This window comes from Geotrypetes seraphini, chromosome 19 (genome assembly GCF_902459505.1).
Source record: "Geotrypetes seraphini chromosome 19, aGeoSer1.1, whole genome shotgun sequence".
Taxonomy (NCBI): domain Eukaryota; kingdom Metazoa; phylum Chordata; class Amphibia; order Gymnophiona; family Dermophiidae; genus Geotrypetes; species Geotrypetes seraphini.
In genome coordinates this window covers 17,815,322-17,838,239 of record NC_047102.1, presented here as the reverse complement: position 1 = coordinate 17,838,239, position 22,918 = coordinate 17,815,322, and the positions used below count along the sequence as shown (strand labels likewise).

The 22,918-nt window shown below is 40.8% G+C and overlaps 1 protein-coding gene across 2 annotated transcripts in view; it reads right to left on the bottom strand.

Moving 5' to 3' along the window:
• SBF2 (SET binding factor 2) overlaps window positions 1–22,918 on the bottom strand; it is a 571,734-nt gene that overhangs the window by 395,469 nt on the left and 153,347 nt on the right. The window lies entirely within an intron of this gene.

Here is a 22,918-nt window from a genome sequence, read left to right as displayed (position 1 = left end):
CTGTTATTACCAAAGCAGTAAGAACACAAGACATTTGAGTGAATCAGAGAGATGATAAAGAAAGAGTTATTACCTACTGCATCTTATGACATTCCAAGGGTTGGACACGCTTGAATGGATGCTTGAGTACCTGATTGTAAAAACCGCTTAGATAATCTTTATAAGTGGTATATAAAAAAACTGCAGTGCTGTTGACCACAGTCAATAAGATAAGTGCTGTTGAAAATTAATGCACTATCGTTTTGAACTTTCTATTTATTCCTAAAATACTTAAAAATTAAAAAATTACAATTAGGTATGAAGTCCGAGCCAATGATTGAGATTTTGACCTGCTATTACATCTAGCAGCATATTGCCTGATCTTAAGGTCTCTGAGGCTTGCCTTCATGCTTTCAAAGGTGCTAGTTTAGAAACATAGAAAGATGACGGCAGAAAAGGGCTACAGCCCATCAAGTCTACCCACTCTACTGACCCACCCCCTTAAGTCTATACCCTAGTGACCCTATTCCTTATCTTCATCCTCGTAGGGATCCCACGTAGGTATCCCATTTATTCTTAAAGTCTGGGGCGCTGCTGGCCTCGATCACCTGCACTGGAAGCTTGTTCCAATGATCTATCACTCTTTCCGTGAAGAAGTACTTCCTGCCGTCACCATGAAATTTCCTTCCCCTGAGTTTGAGCGGATGCCCTCTTGTGGCTGAGGGTCCTTTGAGAAAGAAAATATCATCTTCCACCTCGACACGTCCCGTGATGTACTTAAATGTCTCAATCATGTCTCCCCTCTCCCTATGTTCTTCGAGAGTGAAGAGCTGCAATTTGTTCAGTCTTTCTTCGTATGAGAGACCCCTGAGCCCCGAGACCATCCTGGTAGAGGTAGAGGTGATTTTTGGCTTAGACTGATCATTGTTACACCTTTTTGTATTTGTTTCATTGGTATATAAAAAAAACCTAATAAACTTGAAAAAAAACCAAAAAACAACTTGTTAGTAGTAGAAGTTAGAAAAAAGAGACACAATTTACTAAAGGACACCAATACATGATTGACACGCTGACATGCGATCGGCAGCCACTTCTTAGGCAGCCGCTGAGACCAGTGTCCCTTACTGTCTCTGTACTTAGGGTATTTTCTTTTTTGTTGTGTAATATGCACATTAGCGCATGTGATATGAAAAAGTTAATGCAGGAGCACTTAGCACTCTGCTTTAACTCTGTGTTCACTAGTGGGCACTAATCATAACATGCCAGCTGGCTAATGCTAACGCACACATTCCCCACCCCCTCCCACAATTTATTTATTTTTTTTTTTTTAATACCGCAAGAACAGGAAAAATAATGCACATTAGTTTAACATATTTGTGTGCAGCCTGGTGTAAGCAAGCATTGAATACAGGGGCCTTTTACATCTTTATTTTATTGTGGATATTATGGGCTCCTTTTATGAAGCCGCGTTAGCGGTTTAACGTGCGTAATAGCATGCGCTAAACTTCCGGCCGCGCTAGCCACTACCGCCTCCTCTTGAGCAGGCGATAGTTTTTCGGCTAGCGCGTGATAAAAAGTTGTGTGCGATAAAGCTGTTGACGTGGCTTTGTAAAAGGAACCCTATATCATGGAGATTGCCCTTTGATTCCACATTCTTCTTATTTATAATCAGTGTGCTACTCAAAATTGGATATTTTTGCCAGTAATCTTGTCACATCAATAATTCACAAAGAGACAAGTAAAAACAGGACTCTTAAAAACATGCAAAGCTCTACTCAGAAATATTTTGCTTGCCTTCTCAGTAACAAGAAACATATGTACAGTATATTTAAATTTATTGATCTCAACAACTATTTGTACATTTTAGCACTCATTCAAGGAGTAAACATCTCCTTTTCCAGAAGATAAGGTAAAAATTACACAGCTCAAGGACAGTGAGATTCTCCCTAATTCTTAGTTTTACCAAAGGCTTAAAAACAGATCTTTCACTGACACAAGCTGTATTTGTACAACAAAGAAGCATTACCACTGTTCTACTCCCGTCATATTCTTTCTAGGTGAATAATCAAACACGAGAGACACAAAAAAATAAAGCTATATTTCACAGGCCCCATATCTATAGATGGATAGAGAATGGTAGTGAAGTAAAAGAACTAGTTACAGGGAGGGAAAAATTTCCCATAATTTTATGGCACAGAAGCAGATTCTAGGACAGCTGTATAGTATGCAGGGAATTATCACAAGTACACAGTTGTAATCTTATCAATTTTTCTATTTACTACTATTACTATTTATTATTTCTATAGCGATACCAGACAAATGTAGTGATGTACATTAAACACTCAAGAGACGGTCCCTGCTTAAAAGAGCTTACAATGTAATTAAGACAGACACACATGACAAAGGTGAATCTATGCATATTGCTCAGGGAGAGATTTACAAGGGGACTGATGAGTCAGATAGGGGAGGGGACTAAAGAGGGAATGACAGATATTGGTGGTTTACAGATTGGTAGGATTAGGACAAACATACTTTAAAAAAATTTAGAGAAATAACATTTACTAATTGTAAAAACTTAGGGGGAAATTCTGTATAGGATGCTGGTCTCAGCAGCTGAGAATAGCAACTGGTGTCCTATACAGAATCGCGTATGCCCTAATGGACCTAATCCCACCTAACTGCCCTGATTCTCTAACCGGTGCCCATGTCAAAGTCACTGGTTAAAGAATTGCACCTGATCTCTTACCATCAAGCTGATCGCAGAAAGGGAATCCCTCCTGCCCTGCTGCTGCAGGAGGGGTTTGAGAGTTCGGGGTCAGGAGGGAGTGGGCTTCCATCCTGCCGGCAGACATCGTAGGGAGGGTCCCTGCCACTGCTGCTCAGCTGATCGCAGCAGAGGAATTTCCTTGTCGCAATCATTTTGCTGGCCTACATTTTAGGCGTCTGTTGTGGCCCTAGGGAGATGCCTAGGGCCACTTAAGCCCGTCAAAGGCCAATTCCGGGTCAAATCACGCCCACACTCAGCCTTGGGTGAGCTTAAGTGTCCCGACATGTCTCCCTTAGCCACAACAAATACCTGCAGTGTAGGTGCTTGCCTCTCGGTTTTTAAAATTTTTTTTTTTTTTTTTTAGAAAACATGCATCCCGATTGGCTGGTTAGACAGCAGTAGGATGCCTACCACCGCCTACAATCGGGACACCATTTATAGAATCTGCCCCTTAGTGTAGATTAATGTGTGTGAACTATACATAAGAATAATCTTACTGGGTCAGATCAATAGTCCATGAAGCCCAGTAGCCCATTCTCACGGTGGCCAATCCAGGTCACTAGTACCTGGCCAAAAGCCAAAGAGTAGCAACAGTCCATGCTACTGATCCAGGGCAAGCATAGGCTCCCCATATGTGTTAATAACAGACTATGGGCTTTTCCTCCAGGAATTTGTCCAAACCTTTCTTAAAAGAAGCTACGCTATCTCCCATGCTAGCTGCAAAACCTAACAGCAATTGCAGGGGTTGCTACTATGAATTAATATCACAGCTGCAAACAAAGAATGCAGCTGACTGCACCTTTGATAATACAACAGATAATAGCACCTGCATTAACTGCAAAATGACTTCCCATTCCCTAGCCTGAAATTCTGTTAGATGTCTAACAAGGAATGAACACGTACTGTTAATGCAGTGTGCTGTTTTTGGAGCCTTGGATTTAATACCTAACATTTTTTGACACTGTATATGGGGGCCTAAATTCACAAGATTAATCTATACATTACATCTGTACCTCGCTTAGTGAGATAATGTGGGCTATAAATATTTTAAATAAATATCTAACTTCCCGGCTTAAAACTTGTTATATGTGCATATGAACACATCCCATACCACACTGTAGTCCAGTGGTCTCAAACTCGTGGCCCGGAGACCACATGCGGCCCGCCAGGTACTATTTTGAGGCCCTCCGTATGTTTATTATAATCACAAAAGTAAAATAAAAACAATTTCTTGATCAAATGTCTCTTTAGCTATAAATGACAATATTATTATTAAGACTTAACCAAAAGGAAAGATTTATAAACTATAAAGAATTTTACCTCATGCAATATTGTCATTTCTTTAATAAGACTTTAACTAATTTTTCTGAGGCCCTCCAAGTACCTACAAATCCAAAATGTGGCCCTGGAAAGGGTTTGAGTTTGAGACCACTGCTGTAGTCTGACCTTCTGCATACAGCGTGACAAAAAACAGCTGTGGAATGCAGCATGAATACCCCAATAAAGTTCAAAAATTCTAAAGATCTGTATTCATAGTATGTTTTCAATGTGCAAAATGTAATTCAATCTTTTAAATAATCAATTCAGGTAGAATTATAGCTAAAATCATATTTCATATAAAAATATGAAGCCAGAGCTGCATGTTAAGATTTGGGAAACCCTTTATCCCATATCTCTTAACAGGAAAGCTCACTGAATCCCCTACAGTATACAAACATGTAGTAATAAATTACATTCTAAAAAGAATGCTGTTTTGAGTTAACAAAAGCCTGGCAAATGAAACAGAGATGTAAATGTTGCACTGAAGTTCCTCCAGGGTTGCCAGTATCCCAATGCAGACAGGCTACAGAATAAAAGTCTGGAAATCTGCAATTGGGAAAAAATGGTAGAATCTGGTTCAATAATACTGTATACACCAATAATGGAAATGGCCTATTTAATTATACAAAAAACACAAAATAAACAAGGAACTGACTTGACTGCAGCAATGCAAAATGCTCGGAGACATGTATCAATTATTGGAAAATTCTTCGAGAAAACACAATTGAAGCTCATAGTGCAATCCCTAATACGCGGTCTACTAGACCATGGGTAGGCAATTCCGGTCCTCGAGAGCCGGAGCCAGGTCAGGTTTTCAGGATATCCACAATGAATATGTACGAGACGGATTTGCATGTACTGCCTCCTTGAGATGCAAATCTATCTCATGCATATTGTGGATATCCTGAAAACCTGACCTGGCTCCGGCTCTCGAGGTCTGGAATTGCCTACCCCTGTACTAGACTACTGCAACATCCTCTACCTCCCTTGCCCTGCAACAATAACAAAGCAATTACAAACAATTCAAAACACAGCACTGAGACTCATCTACTCATTGAGGAAACACGACCACATTACAGAAGCATACCTCAACTCATCCCAGCAAGAATACTTTTCAAATTCTGTCTACTTTACAAAACTATAAACGGAGACAGCCCAACCTACCTGAACAAACGCCTCATCCAAACCACCTCAACCAGGCATAGAAAAACTCACATCCCATTCACACACCCTCCAATCAAAGAAATTAAACAGAAAAAAACTTTATGATGGCCTCTTAGCCACTCAAGCAGCAAAATTAGACAACCAAATCTCCAATCTACTGATAATAATCCCAGACTAAAAAACATTCAGAAAAGAAATAAAGACTATACTCTTCAAAAAATCCCTGAAAAAGACTTAACTCCACAAGCTTCCGTCTTTCCTCCCCCCACCTCCCCGACCTCTCGAAAAAACCTGATCTACTCTTTATCTTCCCTGGAAATGTCCCGTTACTCTCCATCTCCCTTGGATAATGTCCAGATATCTTTTTATAAACCACCTTATTTAACTTTTTTGTAATCCGCCTTGAACCGCAAGGTAATGGTGGAAATCGTAATGTAATTTGTTAATTTATTTTCCACCAAACCATCAAGGTTCGTGTAAATTAAATCATTCACGAGCAGAATTTCAGAACAAACATACATGTTACTTGTTACACAAAAATATATCTGATATCCATTACGACAGTGATAAGTCCAGTCACCCACACAGATTTGCAATGACGAACCACTGAGTTGTCACAGTGTGTCTATGAAATTTAAAAAGTAACCGTCACCTTTTCCACCAAGCACAGCTCATGTAACCCCCCTCTACATGTCTATGGTTATATCTGTATGTGAGAGGATGGGAATATGTAACATCTGTATATATATAAGAGTGGTAAGGGTAGGTATGCAAATCTGTCTCTGTACCAGGATGGCACAGAAGAGGGGACAGGCAGTTTGAAAAGAGCAATGCCCTAACTGGTGTACTGAAATAGATCAATACATTAAAAAAATGTATTAAGCTTTACAGGAAATAAAGAAAAGAATGTACAACCAAAATCTATATCTGACAATAAGGAAACTATTATGTCTTAATTATAGCCCTCAAACATTATAGTGGGGAGGGGGGGAGGGCAAGAAAGAAAACTCTTACAGGATACGCTGACAGATTGGAAATGCTGGGGCTATTCTCCCTGGAAAAACGGAGACTTCGAGGAGACATGATAGAAACCTTCAAAATCATGAAGGGCATAGAGAAGGTGGACAGGGACAGATTCTTCAGGCTGTGGAGAGCCACAAGTACAAGGGGGAACTCGGAGAAATTGAAAAAGGACAGGTTTAGAACAAATGCTAGGAAGTTCTTTTTCACTCAGAGGGTGGTGGACACATGGAACGCGCTCCCGGAGGCTGTGATAGGCCAGAGCACGCTACAGGGGTTCAAGGAGGGTCTGGATAGGTTCCTGAAAGAAAAGGGGATTGAGGGGTACAGATAGAAGTGGAGGTAGGTTACAGAAATAGTCAGAAACCACTTCACAGGTCGAGGACTTGATGGGCCGCCGCGGGAGCGGACCGCTGGGCACGATGGACCTCTGGGCACGATGGACCTCTGGTCTAACCCAGTGGAGGCAACTTCTTATGTTCTTATAAGAGATTAATACAACAATTCAAAGACTATTCGACTTTATAAATCAGACTTCAGTTACAATATTTTCCCCCCTATGGAGCAAATGAAACCCCCCTTCCCTTCCAAAAAGGAACATAACTGATTGGGTCTGTAAAACACACATTTATTTTGTTGATGCAAAAAGAAACACTTGCAAGGAAATCTTAATTGATAAGATACACCTAAAGAAACAACTTTATCTCGATATGTTAGAAAGTATTTTCTTCTGATTTGGGTCCACTTAGATACATCAGGAAAATGTAAATTTTTTTTGCCAAGATAAGAGACCTGTTTCAGACTATAATATATATAGTCTTAATAAAATCAAGTCCTTATCCTGGTGAAAATCAAAAGACAAACAAAACAATACTGCAGATATGTACAAGACGTAGGCAAAATTTATTTGTGACAAAAATATATATGCAAACCCTTTTACCAATCAGGGGACCCGACACGGTCCGTGTTTCGGACAAACCTTCGTCAGGGGTCCTTTTCTGACATGAGACCAGAAGAGGGAGGATCTCCGTCGCACCGCTCAGCCCAGGCCGCGCCAGAAGAGGGAGGATCATCGGGCACCGGCACTGGTGCCAAGACGGGTCAATCCAGTAACTACCATAAGTTCTGTTTGCGGTTTTGCTACCCTGCTAATCTGTGTCTGAGATGACTAGCCCAGAGGAAATTCCACAGTTGGTACATTGGTCTCTCAATTATTAGTGTTCTGTAGTGTATGTACTACAGCAGTGACTGTGGGAAAAATAAATAATTGATCTACAGAAAGGTCACTGTCTCATGTCAGAAAAGGACCCCTGACGAAGGTTTGTCTACGTCTTGTACATATCTGCAGTATTGTTTTGTTTGCTCTCGGTTGTTTTTTACTGCAGTTTAGGTTGGAACATTTTTTTGCTTTATTGCTTCGAAAATCAAAAGACACTATTAACATTGCTCGCCCCTTTAATTCTATATCCGATGACTTCAGTATTTCCGATATTCCCTGTTGAGGGTCTTCATTCATATCTTTTAGTGTCTTTTTCAAAAAATAGATCTTCTGAAATTTTTAAAATTGAGGTCAGAAAATTTTTAAAGATCTCTCTTGGCGTTTTATATTTAGGAATGGAAAAGTTTGAAATTCTTAAGTTCAAATTCCTATTTTGGTTTTCCAAGTTTTCTATTTTACGAAGTAAAAAAGCTTTTTCCATTATTTGCTGTTTAATTGAACTTTTAATTTCCAAAGAATTTTGCTGAATTTCCCCAATCTTCACCTGATGGCCTTGTATCATAGTCTCTAATTGTTTAACTTTTACCGAAACTCCAGACATTAATGAAATGAAGTTAATACATACAGTTTGGAGATTATCCATCGCAAGCCAGAGGGAGTCCAACATAACCACCTAGGGTTTTGTGAGCGGCTTGAATTCGGGTAGTTGGCTAGGATCTTGCTTGGGCTGTATCTCTCCAGCCCGGCTCGTGCCACTTCTGAGCTCCCCACCACTCGCACCCTGTGCTCCTCTCCCATTCAACAATGGTGGCCTGGAAGACATTGAAGTTTCCCCTTCCAGGGTCATGAACAGTGGCTGAACTGTCGCACTCAGAAAATCTTGAGGTCCCTCCAACCGACAGTCCTCCACTGACATACATCCTGGGGCTGGGGGAAGGTCAGGTACAAGCGGGCTGAGCAAAATCTCGCTCTCCAGCCTGAGGAACTCCTGAGGCTCAGTAGCAAAAACGCCTGCCAACCCCGAAGCGACCGTATAGGCTGTAATAACAGTCCGGCGCGGTGTTAATGCCCCCGGCAGAGGTGGAGGAAAACTCCTCTGCCTTCCTCTTCTCTTTGGCATGAAAAAGGTAAGTAAAATTCGATTTTTCAAGAAATAGTTAATGCCAATGTCAGAACTCACACTCCCTGCTCAGTCGCCATCTTGCCCCCCTAGATCAATACATTTACCACTATTTTCTATGAGTTTATTTCTCTGGAACCCAGTCAAAGCTGGAATGGGACCACTCAGCACAGCCCTTTAAGAGCTGCCAGTTCAGTGCTGCCCTTCATGCTGGATCGAAGTAGAGTGCTGAGGTGTGTGTGGGGGGGAAGGGGGGCATTGCTGGATTGATGTGGAGTGCTGGATGGAGAGGGATATGGGGGGTACTTCTGACCAACACATGCGCCATGAGACATGCTGGTTTGGGGGGGTTGTGGGGGCATTGCTCCTCTACCACTTGCACCATGGACGAGTGCTGATGTGGATCAAGGGGAAAGGAATCACCCCACCAGATGCGCCCCAGATGAGTGCTGATGGAAGTGTGGAGGGCATCACCCCCCTACCATATGCACCCCAGATGAGTGCTGATCAGTGAGTGTGGAGGTCATCGCCCTCGCCATATGCTGGAGCCCTGGGCCGTGCTGAACAGTCTTGTGATGAAAGCGTGGCACTGAACAGTTCCACAATGAAAGTGCCACGCTGAATTGGCAGCTCTTAAGCAGTCGCGATGTATCATCCCACATCCATGAAAGCTAGCTCATTTTCAAATTCAATGTGTCTTTCCCCTTGAATTTTGGCTCACTCTGTTAAATTTTCATTGTTATTTTGCTCACAGACACACTTGACCTTTATGTATAATTTCTTTTCAGCATCAATTTGGTTTAGAAAAAATAAAAATGCAGACTTATACAACAGGGATTGCATTCACTAGTGAGCACCCAATTCATGTTGGTGCCTTAAAATTTTAGTATGTGCAAACCTGATTATAAACATGTAAACTGTAATTAACACACATACAATTAATCTGCATGCAATAGAAAATGTTAACACATGTATAAAAAAGTTAGTAAAGTAATGTTTGAAACAAACTGAATATGAGTAATATCCCAATATTGGTGGAAAATTCAGAAAAATCCAAAAACAAACCAATACATTTTTGTTGTATATATCTCTATTTTGTGATATGGGACCACACCTTTATGTCTCAGCCATTCCACAGAGAATCAGAACAAAAATCTGTCATGTTTTTCTTTTAATCGTTACATCATTTGCCTTTCTCAACATCTAAAGACATTCAAAAACATGTTCCTTCTAATATGCGGCAAGCTCAAAATTAAAGGGTTGATGGAAGCCTCCTGAAGATTTAGAAATATTCATGCTAAAAATTTATTCAGTACTACTGTAAGTAATTAAACTAATTGTACTGAGAGCTGACAACTGTTTCAAAAAGCCCAAATTAACCCTTCATTATGTAGAGACGGCCAGTAGCTCAGTGGAAATGCTATGTACTACCATGTGGAAGATCCCAAGTACCCCCTAGAATGTGTCTTCTGCTCTATGAGGATGCTGCAAGGGCAGTGTTCACACAGCACTGGAGGAAAAGGGAACTCATTATGATTGCTCAAGGGTGACATCTAATGGCCATATTCAGAATCCATAGGTGCAGAGTTCTATGAGGTGCCCTGTTCTCTTGCATATGTTTAAATATCAGTTCTATTGCACTATGCAGGCCATCTATTATTTCTTTTAGATAATATGGGACAATTCTATAATTTAGCACCACAACATAGCAGCTCAGATAAAGATCATAATCACCCCAATCATGAAAGACCACAAAGGCCCAATAGATAACCCCTCCAACTACAGACCAATCGCTTCAATACCAATATACGTTAAAATAATAGAAGGTCTAGTTGCACAATACCTCACCAACTACCTGGAAGACCATAATCTACTTCACCCCTCACAATCAGGATTTCGAACCAACCACAGCAAAGAAACACTACTTGTAACACTACTAGACACAGCTCGACAGCAAATTAGCAAAGGCAAAAAGATGATGCTAATCCAACTTGACCTCTCCGCAGCATTTGACCTGGTCGACCACTCCATACTGCTACAGATACTTGATGCCATTGGGATCTCAGACAAGGTCTACAATTGGTTCCAAGGATTCCTCAAATCAAGAACCTACAGGGTAAAGTCCAATAATATCAAATCAGAACCATGGTCCAACCCATGCGGAGTTCCACAAGGATCACCTCTATCACCTACGCTCTTCAACCTCTTTATTGGAGCCACTTTAGATAACTTAAATGTTACATCCTTCAGCTACGCAGACGACATCACCATACTCCTCCCCTTCGACCCATCAGAGCCCACCATTATAGCAAAACTGGAAATAACCCTAGATGCAGTGGAAAAATGGATGGTAGACCACAAACTGAAACTAAACTCAGATAAAACAAAATTACTTCTGCTCGAAAAGGCCAAAACTCCCACCATTACAGAACTGAAAATTAAAAACACCAAATACCTAATACAGCCCGAACTCAAACTCCTAGGAGTAACGATAGACAGATGCTGCACAATGCAGTCCCAAATCAATAAAACATCCCAGAAAGCTTTTTTAATTATGAGAAATCTACGTAAAATAAGAAAATTCTTCGACCCAACCCAATTCAGGCTAATTGTCCAATCCCTAGTCTTAGGTCCACTGGACTATTGCAATTCCCTCTATCTACCTTGTCCTGCCAACATGATAAAACAACTTCAGACTATACAAAACACTGCCCTCAGACTGATCTACTCCCTGAGAAAATACGATCATATTACAACTGCCTTCCTAGACTCTCACTGGCTACCTATGCAAGCACGAATTCAATTCAAATTCTACTGTCTATTATTCAAACCATTAAACGGCTCTGCCCCCCCCTATCTAAACAACCGCCTAAACCAGATCCTCACCTCAAGACAAAGAAGCACTCCGAACCCTTTTGCCTTTCCTCCACTCAAGGGCACTCAGCGCAAAAAGATGTTTGATAACCTTCTGGCAACGCAAGCAGCAAAACTTAACCACCCCATCTTCAACCTGTTAACGGCAACGGGTGACTTCAAAACTTTTCGAAAAGAAATCAAAACTCTACTTTTCAAAAAATTTATCCAGATATCTTAACCCAACCCTTCCCCCTCCTCCTAGATAAATTCTCCCCCAAAACCTCTACTTAAATAATCTCTTCCTCCCCAAAACACCAACCAAGTATTCAGATTCCTGAAATGTAATGACCCGTAATCTTATTTGTACTCTAACTGTAATCTATTCGTTATATCACACAGTAACGTACAGTCAATTTAATATCCAATTTGCAAGTTCTTCCAGAATTAATCCAGGTACCTCTCCTCTCTTGTAACCAAAAAAAACCCCAAAAACCCCAAAACTGTTGTAACTTCACTGGAAATGTCCAGTTAGCTCTTTTGTAATCCGCCTTGAACTGCAAGGTATAGGTGGAATAGAAGACTGTAATGTAATGTAATGTAATGTAATGTATTGCAAAAGCCTTTCGAATCTATGCAGTTTACAAAAGAGATGGACTGGCTATTGTCAGTGAGCTACAACATAACTTAGGCATAAGTAGCTAAACAGTATACAGTACTCCCCCGAAATTCACAGGGGTTCTGTTCCAGGAACACCCGCAAATTTCAAAAAAACGCGATTCCGGTTTAAGGGGCTGATCGAAGGCGGGAGAGGGCAGCTGGGGCGCCAGCGGGTGTTTTAGTACAAGAAAGTGGCGGTCAGAAAATACCGCGAATTACTGAGTCCACGATTCGCAAACTGCAAATTCATGGGGGTTTACTGTACTTATATCTGTATATATCTTAGGAAGGATTACAGGATTTAGAAAAAAGGTGTGTTTTTAGAATTATAGAATATTAGTGTAAGTCAGCATCCATAAGCCTAGATTTAAGTGTGTCCAATTATACCAGATCTATGACTGTCTTAAGCTGAAGTGCCTAAATGAGTCATAGTGTGTGTATGACATAATATTCTATAAGATGCACCAGTAGACAGCTACAAACAAGGACACTCAACAGATATCTGATACGAAAAACAAAAACATAAGAGTTGCCATACTGGGACAAACTGAAGGTCCATCAAGCCCAACAGTAGCCAATCCAGGTCACAAGTACCTGGCAATATCCCAAAAGAGTAAAATAGATCTTATGATGTGTATCCTAGAAATAAGCAGTGGAATTCTAGGATAAGCCACATACAGTAGGTTCAAGTGTAAGTAAGTGGCATGTCTATGTGTAGTGGAATAAAGTGTAAATAATTTAAAATACTTTGATCTTATTATCCTTGTTAGAATGCCTTACACAAATGTTCTAAAGGGTTTTATAATAATAGAAACATACAATAAAATAAAATAAAAAGATAAAACAAAGCATTTTACATACAATGATGCTATTATTCACTAGAATTTCTATAATATTAATGGTATACAGTGGGTGCAATTTCCTTTAAACTTTTTTTAGCTGCAGAGAATAGCCTTTCAATGATGTTCTGTTTCAAGTAAATGGTGTTTCATGTATTACTCCAGTTTATATCGTGACCTGGCATCACAATTAATAGGAAATTCTTACAGTAGCATTCAAACATTTCGCATCATTTTTTTAAAATGTGTTCTATTTCCTGTTCTAGGTAGCAAGACATGTATATTATCAGGTATTTTACAATTATGCCTATGTGCGTGCATGCATGCAAGACAAGAAAATGATAAGAATAGTTGAATAAATATTGTGAACAATTTCCTCTGCAAGCTGAAGGACATTGTAATGCTGAGTCTTTGGACTTCCTGTAGTCACTGAATACATTCCTTTCATCCCCAGTGCATGAGGTACTCTATTTATTTGTTTTCTGTCCCGTTTTCCCCAAAGAGCTCAGAACGGGTTATAGGTTAACATTCATAATACAGTAAACCCCCGCGAATACGCGGTTTGCAAATCGTGGACTCAGTAATTCGCTGCATTTTCCGACTGGTACTAAAGTCATGGTTACACCAATCAGGAGCTGCTTTGACACGCTATCTGGCATATCATGACACGCTATCTGGCGTATCAAAACAGCTCCTGATTGGTGTAACCATGACTTTAGTACCAGGAAGAGGCGGTCGGAAAATGTGCATGGCTTCATAAGTACAATTTAAGCACCCACCGGCGCCCCAGCTGCCCTCTCCTGCCTTTGATCAGCTGAAAAACCGTATTCGCGGTTTTTCAAACTTCGCAGGTGTTTCTGGAACGGAACCCCTGCAAATTTCGGGGGAGTACTGTATACAGAAAACAGGTTACTATTTGTCATAGGTACACAGTACAAGCTTTTTCTCTCGATACAAGTGAAAAGTTCAGGCCATTTTCATCTACCTTTATGTTACCTGGATGAAATGTTTATTTTCACATTTCCTGAGCTACTAAATGCATAACTTTTGGCAGATATGGAAATGTCTGGCCAAATGTTATCTGTTGAACATGAAGAGGGTACAGAGATGCAGCAGGAGCATTTTCAAGCTTTATCCAGATAGCAATGATATCCAGCAATTAATGGGATACACTTATCCAGATAAATCAATCCATAAATCTTTAAGCAGCAATATTCAGTGGCTCTCCCATTCTATCAACATTTCTAGGCGGATTCCAACAAACAAACATAATTTATAACAAATACATTTAAATATTGTTTCTTATAGCCCGCAAATGTCAACTGGGAATTCCTTTGGGCTTTGGTGCATTTGCCGTGGGAGCATTGCTTCCATGGCTTTGTAAAAAGGGCCCTTATTAAGAACATAAGCAGTGCCTCCGCCGGGTCAGACCATAGGTCCATCCTGCCCGGCAGTCCGCTCCCGCGGCGGCCCAAACAGGTCACAACCTGTCTGAATCACCAGAAGGGGCTCCCTTGCCACCTTGGTTTCTCATTGAAGTCCTATCTTCCCATTGAAGTCCTAACCCTCCGGTCTTGCACTTGCACGACCTGGGTTTCTATACTGGGTTTCTTTACTTATTACCTGGTTAGCTTTCTATACTTGTGTTACATCCCAGCTCCTCCCTCAGTATCCCACGATCCCTTTATCTCTCAGGAATCCGTCCAATCCCTGTTTGAATCCCTGTACCGTACTCTGCCTGATCACTTCCTCCGGTAGCGCATTCCAAGTGTCCACGACCCTTTGGGTGAAAAAAAACTTCCTTGCATTTGTTTTGAACCTATCTCCCTTCAGTTTCTCCGAATGCCCCCTCGTACTTGTTGTCCCCTTCAGTCTGAAGAATCTGTCCCTATCCACCCTCTCTATGCCCCTCATGATCTTGAAGGTCTCTATCATATCTCCCCTGAGCCTCCTTTTTTCCAGAGAGAAGAGCCCCAGCCTATCCAACCTCTCGGCGTATGGGCAGTGTTCCAGCCCTTTTACCAGTTTCGTTGCTCTCCTTTGGACTCTCTCAAATACCGCCATGTCCTTCTTGAGGTGCAGCGACCAATACTGAACGCAGTATTCCAGATGTGGACGCACCATCGCTCGATACAATGGCATGATGACTTCCCGCGTCCTGGTTGTTATGCCCCTCTTTATGATGCCCAGCATCCTGTTGGCTTTTTTCGAGGCTGCTGCGCACTGTGCAGATGGCTTCAGTGATGCATCCACCAGCACACCCAAGTCTCTCTCAAGTCTGCTGTCTCCCAACAATGCCCCCCCCAATTTGTAGTTGAACAACAAGTTCTTTTTCCCTATATGCATGACCTTGCATTTTTCCACGTTAAAGCGCATTTGCCATTTGTTTGCCCAGTCTTCCAGCTTGTCCAGGTCCCTTTGCAGGTCCTCACACTCCTCCCTGGACCTAACTCTGCCGCACAGTTTGGTATCGTCTGCAAATTTTATAACCTCGCACTTTGCCTCCTTTTCTAGGTCATTGATAAATATGTTGAAGAGTAATGGCCCCAGCACCGATCCCCTGTGGCACACCGCTTGTGACTCCCCGCCAGTCAGAATATTGGCCCTTCACTCCGACCCTCTGCAGTCTACCCGACAACCAGTGCTTGATCCATCTGTGCACATCCCCTCCCACCCCGTGGTTCCACAGCTTCCTAAGCAGCCTTTCATGTGGCACCTTGTCGAAAGCCTTTTGAAAATCGAGGTAAATGATGTCTATGGGTTCCCCATTGTCCACCCGACTGCTTATTCCCTCAAAGAAGTACAGAAGGTTCGTTAGGCACGACCTTCCCTTACAGAATCCGTGCTGGCTTGTTCTCAGTAGGCCATTCCTCTCGATGTGCTCGCAAATGCCGTCCTTGATCATAGCTTCCACCATCTTCCCTATAATTGAAGTCAGGCTCACCGGCCTGTAGTTCCCGGGGTCACCCCTCGATCCCTTCTTGAAGATAGGTGTGACATTCGCCAATTTCCAGTCCTCTGGTACCTCACCAGTTTTCAAGGATAGGTTGCAAACATGCTGGATTGTGCCCGCTATTTCTTGTCTTAGTTCCTTCAGAACCCTTGGGTGGATCCCGTCCGGGCACGGTGATTTACCGCATTTTAACCTGTCTATCTGTTTGAGGACATCCTCCTTACTTACCTCTATGTGCTCCAATTTTTCGGCCTGTTCCCCACTCATGAGCTCCTCTGAGTCCGGTATATTAGATGTGTCTTCGCTCGTGAAAACCGACGAGAAGAACGTGTTCAACCTCTCAGCTACCTCTTTATCCTCCTTAATCACTCCCTTCCTATCCCCATCGTCCAACGGCCCCACCTCCTCTCTCGCTGGTCACTTCCCCTTTACGTAACTGAAGAATGCCTTGAAGTTTTTCGCCTCCCTGGCCAGCCCCTCTTCGTATTCCCCTTTCACTTTTCTAACCTCTCGGTGGCATTCCTTTTGGCATTTCCTGTGCGCCTGGTGATTTTTCTCCGTTGGGTCCTTTTTCCATCTCCGGAAGGATACTTTTTTGTCATTTATTGCCCTCTTTACTTCAGTTGACATCCAAACCGGGTCCTTTGATCGCTTGTTCTTGCAGCCTTTCCTGAAACTGGGGACGTACATTCTTTGAGCTTTCTGCAGGGTGTCCCTGAATAGGGTCCAGGCGCTTCCCACAGTCTCCATCCTAAAGATGTTTCTGAGCTTCCTCCCCACCATTTCCCTCATAGCAACATAGTTCCCTTTCTTGAAGTTGAGCGCAGTTGTTGCGGTCCTCCTTACTATGGGTGTCCCCCTTTCTAATGTGAATCTGATCGCGTTGTGATCACTGTTGCCTAGTGGTCCTCCCACTTCTACCCCACTTCTATTCATTTAGTATACCACCTCTTGTATAACACTGAGCAGTAAAACATGTTATAAATAAAACAAATTATGGTGCAAATTATATACAAAACCACAAACGTAAACATGATGGCTCAGTATTAAGAGATTTTTCAAAAATATAACATGCTAATAAAATATTACAAATAATTTTTATTAAACCAACAATAAGAATCACCTAATGAAGACAATATGTATGAGCATTCAAGTTCACATCTGTTGAAGACTTTGGGTTGGGTGGGCTTTGGGATGGGCTTTTCTATTGGTTTTATGGAATTCCTTTTCTCTCTATGTATGGTATATATTTTTAAATTGCAAACCATTTAGATTGATTTTGTAGTGACGTGGTATATGAAGTTAAATAAATCTGTAATCTTTTGTGAAGGGTCTAAAAATAGAAATACTGCAAATAGCCGATGTAAAATACGCCAACCAAAAATGTCAAACGAAGAAAACTATATGACAACCTAATGGCCACCAGAGCAGCAAAACTAGACAGACAACTCACCAATCTGCTGTCTTCGACCACAGACTACAAAACCTTCAAAAAAGAAACAAAAACCCTACTCTTCAAAAAATACATTCAAGTTACAAGTTCAATAAAATTTTGATTAATCGCTTAATCGTAATTCTAAGCGATGTACAGAGTACTAAAATTACAAAATTTAGGGAACAATACAACGCATAACAAGAGCTAAGTCTTGGAGGACTATTTACAAACTTGACAAACCTATAAAACACTAGGGAGGGAAGGAAAAAAGAACTACATGTTATTTAACATGACCAGATCCCAAGCTTCACCTACTATACTATCTACTCCTTATCAAATCTAAAATGTTCAAATTACCCATTATGTATTACCTAATTTCATGACAATTCTTATGTAATCCGCCTTGATCCGCAAGGTAATGGCGGAATAGAAATCACTAATGCGATGTAATGTAATACTGTGTCGTGTCTACTTCCCTTAGTACATATTACGATATTCCTTCTGATTTTGAAGATCAGAGACACACAGCTAATGAAAACTGTTAAAATTTGATTATAAGAAACATTTGCTTGCTTTAGATACCATAAGCTCTATAAAATGTTTGTATGCATTTGTGTACAGTAATGCTACATTTGATAAGAACTGTCTAAACAAAATTAGTATTGTTTATGATTCTGGTTTAGAGAAAGCTATGTGGAAAAGGCTATCATTTTGTTCTTTTGGCTACTAGTCACTCAGAATGTTTAGTGCTTGTTTACTTAACACATTCTTTCAGAGAAACGAGAAGCAGAAAAACCACTGGCTGTTAACTATTGTTAGAAGTAATTAATTCAGCTTGCTTTCCATATAAATCTTACTGGACACATGATGCATTGCATGCAATGGGAAAAGCACAGAATGTTTTTATCATAAAAAATATTTCACCACATCAAGGTGGCAGCATGAACAGCTGTTTCTGGTTGCCTGTAATTCAGATTAAATTAGTATAAATTCATGAAAACAATTGACAAGGGGATTCCTCAGAATGTGCTGCGTCTTGCCTTGTCTTGGGTCAAAGGAAGCATTCTTCTAGCCTATAGTTGGTTGCCTTCTGTGGGGGATCAGGTCTCATTTCCTACAGGGCTATGAGGAAGGCTCCTCTGTCTGCAATATTATTTTGGTTTATTTTTTCTCTGTTCAATTTTTGTTAATAAAAGCTGATTTTTCAGCAAAAATGCTAGATCATGTGAGTAAAGTCACGACAACTGTCCAAAGATGTATTCACACAAAAGGGGCATGTTCCTTATTAGCTGCCCATTTTGATCTGGCTTTTTTGATTTGCCATGTACAAGAAACTTTTAGTAGCATAAGTTTAGTTAAACACAAAAGCAAATTAAAAAAGCTTACTAGATAGTATCAGAATCATGTCTTTTGTCTACTCAGCTGAACACAAAAGGAAAGTCAGAAAAGCAGAAAGAACTTGACGCAGAACTCAACACTGAGGACAAATCCACCTGGAAAAACCTACAAAACTACAAAGTAGCAACACATGAAGCAAAAAAACAAACAAAAAACAACACATTTCACCACTCTACTAACCAAGGTCTCAAATAGATCGAAGGCCATCTTCTCGCTAATGAAAAACCTATTCTCCGCATCCTAAGAGCCAATGTATTCCCAGCAAACAAGTCTAGATAGCAAATCCCTCTCTTCCTTCTTCCATGACAAAATATCAAAGATATATGCAAATCTGGACACAGAGGCCACAGCACTGCCAAACATCCCAGAGATCACTCAAGATGACAATTCACACAAAACAGAAACCTGGTACTGTTTCAAACCGATCTCCCTCGACCACCTTAAAACCATAATCAACTTCTTTTGCCCCACAACTATAGAATGACATGGGGAAAAAATTTGTCCCAGTTTCCACGAACTCGGTCCACATCTTTGCCCTGTCCCTGCAAACCATCTGATCCCATCCGCACAAGCCTCAAATTGTTTTATACTGAACTTATTTTATTAAAGTATAAAAGAAACAATATTCTGTACAATTGTCTATTTATAAATCAGCGTTCTGGCTGCTGAACTAGAGGAAGAGATCTTCCGCTGGCAGGGCTTTGTTTATAAATGTTTATATTTTATCCTATTTTATCCTAAAGCAAAAAAAAAAAAAAAAGAACTTTTTTTTCTACCTGTCGTCTGGTTTCTGCTTTCCTCATCTTGTCGTCATTCTCTTCCTTCCATCCACTGTCTGCCTTCTCTCTGCCTCTTCCATATGGCATCTGTTCTATTTATATGCCTCTACCAGAATCTGTCCACCTCTCCCTTCCATCTCTTCCCCCCTCCCCATTCAACTGGCACCCATCTTCTTCCCTCCCCTCCTCCCATGGTCTGGCATCTCTGTCTTCTTTCCTTCCATCTCTCACTCCCTCTTCCCAGGTGGTTTTTAGCATCTCTCTTCTTTCCTCCCCTCTGATCTGGTGTATATCTGCCCAATCCAGCAGATGCCCTTTTTTCTTTATCCCCTCCTTCCAGCCAATATGTGCTCTCCCCTTGCAGTTTTGATTATTCCTGGAAGGACTATGCATCAAATTTGGTTACTGTATTTAACTTAGGATATCTGGCTGTGAACCAAAGGGTTTGAGGTACCTATATTTTGCAGAAGTTGATATATTTCCATCAGGACATTCTCTATCAGGCTATTTTCGGTTATGAAAACACCCGCCAGGGATTCAAGACAAAGTTGGACAAGTTCCTGCTAAAGTGGAATGTATGCAGGTGAGGCCGGACTCATTTAGAGCACTGGTCTTTGACCTGGGGGCTGCCGCGGAGCGGACTGCTGGGCACGATGGACCACTGGTCTAACCCAGCAGCAGCAATTCTTATGTTCTTAAATACACATCTAATTTGTATTGTTTATTTACATTAGCACATTAGTGTGTATTTGCTTCAAACTGCTTTCAGTTTTCATTTCAGGATATGAATAGAAGGAATATACATCGAAGTCATTACTGCATTCACCTCAGGACAGCAGGTACTCAGTCAAACTATCGGCACAAATATGTTTTCAATTCTGTATGATCATCAAAAGAATGGAAAATTTAACATTTTACTTCTTAAGTGCTGACCATTAAGGTTATTAGCCGGAATACCTTGGTAAACATACATACATACACTGGCATATGTGCTTAGATATCAATAATTGAGGGGGGGGGGTAATATATCTCAAATACTATGCATGGAATACCATTGCTGCACATCCACTCATATGTGCCCATACCATGCAGGGGGGCTGATTTCTTTGCAGAAAGATGGTTGTGTAAAGACCAATATGCTGGATATTAACCTATTATCCTGTACAATGACACACAGACCCCTCTACATTCTATGTAATATACAAGTACACGTCCCCATCTCTTTCCTAATGTACACAACTTGCTGAAACATTTTGAGAATTTATTTAAACACCTTTATGTATATAAACCTACGAGTTTGTTTTTCAGTTTGGCTTTACGACAATATTTAGGTCTATTCTGGCTTTAGACCTGCAACTGCCATTTAAATGTTTATATTGCATAAAAATCCAAGGGACGTTTCACTAAGCTCTGTCTTTGATACTAAAAAGGCAGCCTTTTCATGGCAAAAAGAAAAAAACTCACACATATTAGCTACCTAATGCAGCTGTGGGTGAGAGAGGAGTGTGACATAAGGAGGGCGGAGAAGTGGCCAGTTTTGACAGTTGGGGCACGGATGGTTACCACAGTGCTGTCACAATTACCGATCGTGCAGCTGAACTTACTGCCATCTCAAAAGAATGCCATACCAGAAGTCTGACAGCACAGACAATGTCAATGGAGGGGCAGTGGGAATTCTCCCATTAGCATCCCCACCCTATCATGCGAAGAACATCCCAGAGCCTCCCCTCTTCTTACAGCCTGACAAATATTGAACTTCCCTGATACCCTTAAGATCTTCATATTATCTCTCTAGCTATTCTCTACAATTCATATAAATCTGTCATTCAGTAACACTGTAATTCTTTATTCATTGTAATTCTTTATTCATTGTAATTCTGTATTCATTGTAATTCTGTCCTTAAACTAACCTTTTGTAATCCGCCTTGAACCGCAAGGTAATGGCGGAATAGAAATCCCTAATGTAATGTAATGTAATGTAATACAAAAATGAACATCTCTTACTCCCCACCCCCAGTTACATGTTAAAACCCTGCTCTAGACAGCCTGACAACCAATTCTCCCCTTCTGTGGGACCCACTGAAGATCTCTCTCTCTTTTTTTTCACTTCGAGCAAAGCTAAATGATCTCCTTTGACCAAGTTCACAGCATTTAATGAAATGTTGAATGTATGCCTGTGGTGACAACTAGTTTTGCTCAAGTAGGAAGATTTTCAGCCTATGAAGTTTTTCCCTTCTTTCGGTCTTGTACTTGCAACATACGGGGATCTGAGACTTTTCCTCCTTTACTGAGGTCTAACAAAAGTAAAAAAAACAGGGAAAAACGTTGTTGACACACCCAGAACAAATATAAGATTTGTTAGAATACTTTATCATTGAAGGGAGGTATATTTTGGGGTGATTTTGATAGTTCCCTCTTTACCTGCATATAATTTTGGTGACCTACTGAAGATCTCCCTGGTGGTCCTGTGGTACCCAGGAAGCTGCTGCCACCCTGACTGCCATGAACTGTAGCCTTTAATATGCATTAACTCATAGGTTATGTCACATTAAATCCATTTAACATACTTATTTTTTAAGGCATGCTAATAAAAAAACATTCTTGAAATACAATGTCCTTTGACAGTACAACTTTTTTTAAAAAAGTTTTATATACTTGTTGCCAATAACTGGATGCAAAAGTATTTCAAACAGTAAATTCAACTTCTTTAGATAATTTCAAGGTACTACTTTAATTATTTCCCTCACTAAGGAGTAAAATAGGATAATTATGTTTAGTATACACACAGGCAAAAAGATAGTTTCTCTTAAAGCCTCTTCTATCAAACTGCGCTAGCAGTTTAAGGTGCGGTGAGCCGCGCTGAATGCCCCGTGCTGCTCCTGACAATCATAGAGTTGCTGTGAGCATCGGGAGCAGCGCAGGCCATTCAGCGCGGCTCTCTGCGCTAAAAACTGCTAGCGCAGTTTGACAGAAGCAGCTCTCAGTTTCTTCCCTTAACCATAGATGAGTTTCTCCAGTCATAAAAATTTCTCTGCTCATGAATTAATTTACAAATAAACTCTAATCTAACAGCCAGCCAGTATATATTTTACTTAGGTGATACATGAATATTGCTACCTCAGTATATTAGCAATCACAGCAAAAACTAATATGAGACATAACAGATCACCCAGAGGTGGGGCTATTGCCTCACTGAATCTTTTCTAGAGTAAGACTTACAGCTATTGCTGATTAAAACTTGCAAAGTTGTGCCTAGTGCCTCATGTTTTTCAATCATAAAGATGAGGATGAAGCATGCCAAAGCAGCAACAAGAATTAGAAGCTGATGTAAACAGCAATCATTTTTGGTTCTCACTGGGGAAGACACTGAGGGGCTCTTTTACTAAACTTAGCACATGCAAATTGACAATAG